The sequence below is a fragment of the Sturnira hondurensis genome, unplaced genomic scaffold (genome assembly GCF_014824575.4).
Source record: "Sturnira hondurensis isolate 20B ecotype Veracruz unplaced genomic scaffold, ASM1482457v3 Scaffold0006496, whole genome shotgun sequence".
Lineage (NCBI taxonomy): Eukaryota > Metazoa > Chordata > Mammalia > Chiroptera > Phyllostomidae > Sturnira > Sturnira hondurensis.
The window spans coordinates 21,286,923-21,293,170 of NW_028079127.1; the positions used below are offsets into that span (position 1 = coordinate 21,286,923).

Genomic DNA, 6,248 nt, shown 5'->3' on the forward strand with positions numbered 1-6,248 from the left:
GCCCGCGGTCTGCCCCGCACCCCAACTGGTTCCCGTCTGCCTGCGCGCCTGGGTCGGGGGCCCTGTCCTGCCCGACCCTGCTCGCTGCTGGCTCCGCCCCTCTTACCGTCCCCGTTGAACGGTTAGATGTAGTCGGACTTCCGTATAATTCAATTTTCTGTCCTTTGGTTGTGTCTTTGTTTCTCCAAACCTTTGTTGTATTCCAACTTGGTTGTGGGAGAAGGCACAGTGTTTCCACCTATGCCTCCATCTTGGCGGAAGTCCGGTCTTTTGTTATTTTTTCAAATAAGTTTTCAATTTCTTGCCTTTTCTCTCCTCCTTCTGACACCTCTATAATTCAGATGTTGGAACATTACAGTTGTTCTAGAGGTTCCTAAGCCTCTCCTCATTTTTTTTGAATTGTTTCTTCATTCTGTTCTCATTGAATGTTTCTTCCTTCTGTTCTAAATTGTTGATTTGAGTCCCAGTTTCCTTCCCTTCACTATTGGTTCCCTGTACATTTTTTTTTATTTCACTTTTCATAGCCTTCACTCTTTCCCCTGCTTTGCAACCATACTCACCCATTTCTGTGGGCATCCTGATTACCAGTGTTTTGAACTCTGCATCAGATAGGTTGGCTATCTCCTCATCACTTAGTTATTTTTCTGGAGTTTTGATCTCTTCTTTCATTTGGGCCATATTTCTCTGTCTCAGCACACCTGTTACATTGTAAGTGGTGGAGTCTTAGGTGTTCATCAGGGCGGGGCAACCCACTTCACACCATTATAGCACTGTATGTGGGTGAGTGGTCAGAGAGGGAACTATGCTGCTTGCTTGCTTCTCACCTCACTTTCAGTCACTTCCCCACTTCCTGCAAGCAACTGCCCCCTTCCAGTTGCTGCCCTGGTGCTGTCCTGGATTTGTGTGTGTTCTAGCACTCTGTGGGACTCTCAGACTCTTTTGAGAGAGCAGCAGTTTCCTCTGCAGATGCAACCACCACAGATTTTTACAGCCAGAGGTTATGAGGAAGGGTTAGATAGGGAACAACAATGCAGCTTACCTAGCACTCACTCCACTTTCAGTCACGTCCCTTTCCACAAGTGAATTGTGCCCTTCCAGGTGCTGCCCTGGGGCTGATTCCTGGGTGGGTGGGTTTATTTACCTTTAGGACCCTGTGGGCCCCACCAAGAGACTCTTCTGAAAGACCGACAGTTTCTTTCACTGCTTCAACCCTCACAGGTTTTTACAGCCAAAGGTTAAGAGGCTTTATTTTCCAACACTGGAACCCTGGGTTGTGTGGTCTGTTCTCACTCTCCCCTTGCTCCTCCCAGTTTATCTGCATTTGAATGTGGGACCTCCGGGTACACTCGTCACTGCCTTGCCCACCTGGTCTGCTGGGCACTGCCTTGCCATGCATCCTCTCAGCCCCAGCTGCCCAACTCTGCTCCTTCTCCCAGTCTGGATGAATGTTTCTTCTTTAACTTCTTGGTTGTTGGACTTCCATACAGTTCAATTTTCTGGCAGTTCTGGTTGTTTTATTTTTGTCTTTGAATTGGTTTTTATCCTTTTTTTGGTTGTGCAAGGAGGCAAGCATGTCTACCTACTCCTCCGTCTTGTTTTATTTTCCTTCTATTTCTTTTTTCCATACATTTCCCCCCTCATCTTTTAATTTTTTAAAATTTTATTATGCTTTAGAGAGAAAGAGAGAAACAACAATTTGTTGTCCCATTTATTATTTATGCATTCATTGGTTGCTTCTTACATGTGCCCGGACCAGGGATCAATCCTGAAACATTGACATATAGAGACAACACTCTAACTAACTGAGCAATCTGGCCAGGGCTTCTACTATTCATTTTCAATTTTAGTTAATGTGGTGTATAAAACTGATTGATTTTCATGTTGGACCACCCTTGGATTCCAAGAATAAATCCCATTTTTCATGGTGAATAATCTCTTTAATATGCTATTGAATTTGATTTACCAGTATTTTGTTGGGGATTTTTGCATCATTATTCATAAGGAATATTGCTTTGTTTTCTCTTATAGTGTCTATGTCAGGCTTTGATATCATGGCTTATAGAATGAGTTAGAAGGTGTTCCCTCCTCTTTAGTTCTTTCAAAGTGTTCCCATACCATTATTATACGAAAGAGTTGAGAAGGATTGGTGTTTTGTTCTTCTCTAAGTGTTTGGTAGTACTCAACAGTGAAGTCATCTGGTCCTGAGCTTTTGTTCATTAAAAGGTTTTGATTAGTGATTCAATCTCCTTACAAGTTATAGGTCTATTCAGATTTTCTCCATGATTCAGTCTGAGTAGGTTGTGTTTCTCAGAATTTGTTTTTTTTCATCTAGGTAACTCAATTCGAGGAACATTAAATTGTTCATGTACTCTCTTGAAATTCTTTTCATTTCTGTAAAATTAGTAGTAGTGTCTCTCTCTCATTTTTAATTTTAGTTATTTCACTCTACTCTTTTTTTATTTTTTGTCATTCTAGCTAAAGCTTTGTTAATTTTGGTGGTCTTTTTGAAGAATCAATTATTGGTTTCATTGATTTTTTCTATTGTTTCTATTCTCTATTTTATCTCTAGTCTGATTTTTATTATTTCCTTCTTTCTGCCCATTTTAGGTTTATTTTGTTCTTCTTTTCAACTTCCTTAAAGTTTTAAGTTAGGTCATTGATTTGAGATCTTTTATAATTAACGTAAGCATTTTCAGTCATAGATTTTCCTCTCAGCACTGCTTTTACTGCATCTCCTAAGTTTTGGTATGTTGTGTTTTCATTTTCATTTGTCTCAAGATATTTTCTATAGAGATTCTCTGTTTGTTTCTGGTTGATTGCTTACAGATCAAGTCTACCAAATATTTAAATGATAATTAGTACCTCTTCTCTTCAAACTATTTTAAGAACCACAAAATAACACTTTCAAACTCATATTCTGAGGTTAGTATTAATCTGATGACAAAACTAAACAAAGACACAACAAAGGAAATGATTTACAGGCCTATATCCCTAACAAACACAGATGCCCCAATTCTTAATGAAATAATAGGAAACTGAATTTCTCAGTATGTTCAAAGAATTATACATTATAATCAAATAGAAATCATAGCAAAAATATGCGCCTGGTTCAACATCTTTTAAAGCCTTAAGGAGACTTACAAATCAACAAAATCAAGAATTACAGCCATGTGATTATCTTAAAAGATGCAGAAAAAGCATTTGGCAAAATTCAATATCAATTTATGATTTAAAAAACTCTCACCAAAATAATATACAGTGAAAATCCCTTAACTAATGGCTATATAGGGTAAGCTCATAGATACTGTTGTGCTCAATTGTGGAAAAAAGGAAGCTTTTTAAATAAAGGTCAGATAAAAGAAAAAAAATGGACTTCCAGCCAAGTTGAAGGTGTAGGTAGATACACTGTGTCTCATCACACAACCAAAAGAAGGACAAAACAAATTTAAAGTAAAAAACCAACCAGAACTGACAGAAAATCAAACTGTATGGAAGTCCAACAGACAACCAAGGAGTTAAAGAAGAAATATTCATCCAGATTGGTATGAGGGGTGGAGATGGGAAACTGGGGAGGAGAGGACTTGAGGCAAGCTGGGTGGCTGGAGGACCAGGTGGTCAAGGCGGTAGCTGGTTGACAAGGCAAGGAAGCAGCTAGCAGAGTGGGTGGTCACAGAATTGAGTGTGGATCAACCTGGTAGAACAACTGGGGTGCCAGACGATCGCGCAATGCAGGGTTCCAGTGTGGTGAAGTAAAGCCCCAAAATCTCTGACTAGACAAACCTGTGGGGTTTGCGGTGGGTGGAGAAACTCCCAGCCCCACAGGAGAGTTCATTGGAGAGACCCACAGGAAAAAAAAATATATTTTCTAATTTGTTTTTTGATTTCCTATTTACCCATTGGCTGTTTCAGGGTTTGTTGTTTAATTTAACATATTTTTGAATTTTCTAGTTTTCCTTCTACTGTTCATTTCTAGTTTCATTTCATTGTGATTAAATACAATGCTTTTTGTGATTTCGATCTTTTAAATCAAGACTTCTGTGACTTAACATATTCCATCTGAAGAATGCTGTTGGTGAACTTGAGAAAATTGTGTATTGTGCTGTTGTTGAGAAGGTTTTTTAAAATATATCTACCAGATCCATTTAGTCTAAGGAGATATTTAAGTTCTTGATTTCCTAATTTATCTTTCATCTGGTTGTTCTACCCATATTAGAAGTGAAATTTTGAAGAATCTTATTGTTATTTCAGAGCTATTTCTTCCTTCAAAACTGTCAATTTTTTGTTTACTTTTTTCTTATTATAGTTAACATTAAATATTATATTAGTTTCAGAAATGTTTTCTTCATATACTTAGGAGCTCTAATATTTGGTGCATAATTTATGTTTTTAATTATTATATGTTTATAATTATTATACCTTCTTGTTGTAGTTCACCTTTTATTACTATATAATGTCCTCTTTTCTCTCTTGTAAACTTTTTTATTTAAAGTATATTTTGGGCAGGTTCTCTTACAACAACTGCCTAAGAGGCGCACTGTAAGAAGCAACAACTGCTCTTCTTCCTCTCACTATCTGCTCCACAGCTGCAAAGCAGCAACCATGTGTGAGTGCATCTCCATTCACATTGGCCAGGGTGGTGTCCAAATCTACAATGCTTCCTGGGAGCACTACTGCCTGGAACATGGCATCCAGCCCAATGGCCAGGTGCTAAATGACAAGACCACTAGGTGGTGAGATGACTCCTTCAACACCATATTCAAGTGCTGGCAGTATGTGCCCAGCACAGTGTTTGTAGACTTGGAGCCCACAGTCATTGATACATTTCACACTGGTACCTACTGTCAGCACTTCCACTCTGAGCAGCTGATCACTGAGAAGGAGTGTGCTGCCAATAACTATGCCTGTGCCCACTATGCCATTGGCAAAGAAATCATTGACATTGTCCTGAATTGAATTTGAAAACTGGCTGACCAGTGCACAGGTCTTCAGGGCTTCTTGGTTTTCCACAGCTTTGGTAGAGGAACTGGTTCTGGGTTCACCTCCCTGCTGAAGGAGTATCTCTGTTGATTATGGGAAGAAGTCCAAGCTGGAGTTCTCTGTTTACCCAGGCCCCCAGGTTTCCACAGCTGTAGTGGAGCCCTATAATTCCATCCTCACCACGCATACCACCCTGGAGCTCTGGAGCACTCTGATTGTGCCTTCGTGCTCGACAATGAGGCCATCTATGACATTTGTCATAGAAACCTCAATATTGAGCACCCAACCTACACTAACCTGAATAGGTTGATAGGTCAACTTGTATCTCCGTTACTTCCCTCAGGTTTGATTGAGCCCTGAATGTCAATCTGACTAAATTCCAAACCAACCTGGTGTCCTATCCCTGTATTCATTTCCCTCTGGCTCATATGCCCTGTCAAGTCTGCTGAGAAAACCTACCATGAACATCTTTCTTCAACAATGAGTGCTTTGAGCCAGCAAACTAGATGGTAAAATGTGACCCTCGACATGGAAAATACATGGCTTGCTGCCTATTGTACCATGGTAACATGGTTCCCAAAGATGTCAATGCTGCCAATGCCACCATCAAGACCGAGAGTATGATCCAGTTTGTGGACTGGTACCCCATTGGCTTCAAAGTTAGCATGAATTACCAGCCTCCCACTGTGGTCCCTGATGGAGACCTGACCGAAGTACAAGTGGTGTGCATGCTGAGCAACACCACAGCTATTGCTGAGACCTTGGCTTGCCTGGACCACAAGTTTGACCTAATGTATGCCAAGCATTTCTTTGTCCACTGGTATGTGGGTGAGGGCATGGAGGAAGGAGAGTTTTCTGAGGCCCATGAGGACATGGCCGCCCTAGAGAAGAATTATGAGAAGGTTAGGGTGGATTCTGTTGAAGGAGAGGGTGAGGAAGAAGGAGAGAAGTACTAAAGTTAAAATGTCATAATGGTGCTGCTTTTACAGGGAAGCTTATTCTGTTTTAAACATCAGTTAATTTATATGTAGCAGTGTATACTTATATAAAATTACTGGCCTGGGCTTTAAAACATGATGCTTTGCTATAGACCCAACCAGTTCATTTCTCTGATGGGTTTGAATAAGGTATTCCCTGTCTTAAATGAAAAAAAAAGTATATTTTGCCTGACATTAGTATAGCCAACCTGCTCTCTTTTGGTTACTATTTGCAAGGAATATTTTTTTTATCTTTTCATTTCAACCTGTATGTTACTAAATCTAAAGTGAGTC

The 6,248-nt window shown here is 39.9% G+C and overlaps 1 pseudogene; it reads left to right on the plus strand.

Moving 5' to 3' along the window:
• The first annotated feature begins 4,599 nt into the window (after nt 1-4,599).
• On the plus strand, nt 4,600-5,979 carry LOC118989651 (tubulin alpha-1A chain-like; annotated as a pseudogene).
• Nucleotides 5,980-6,248: the final 269 nt, after the last annotated feature.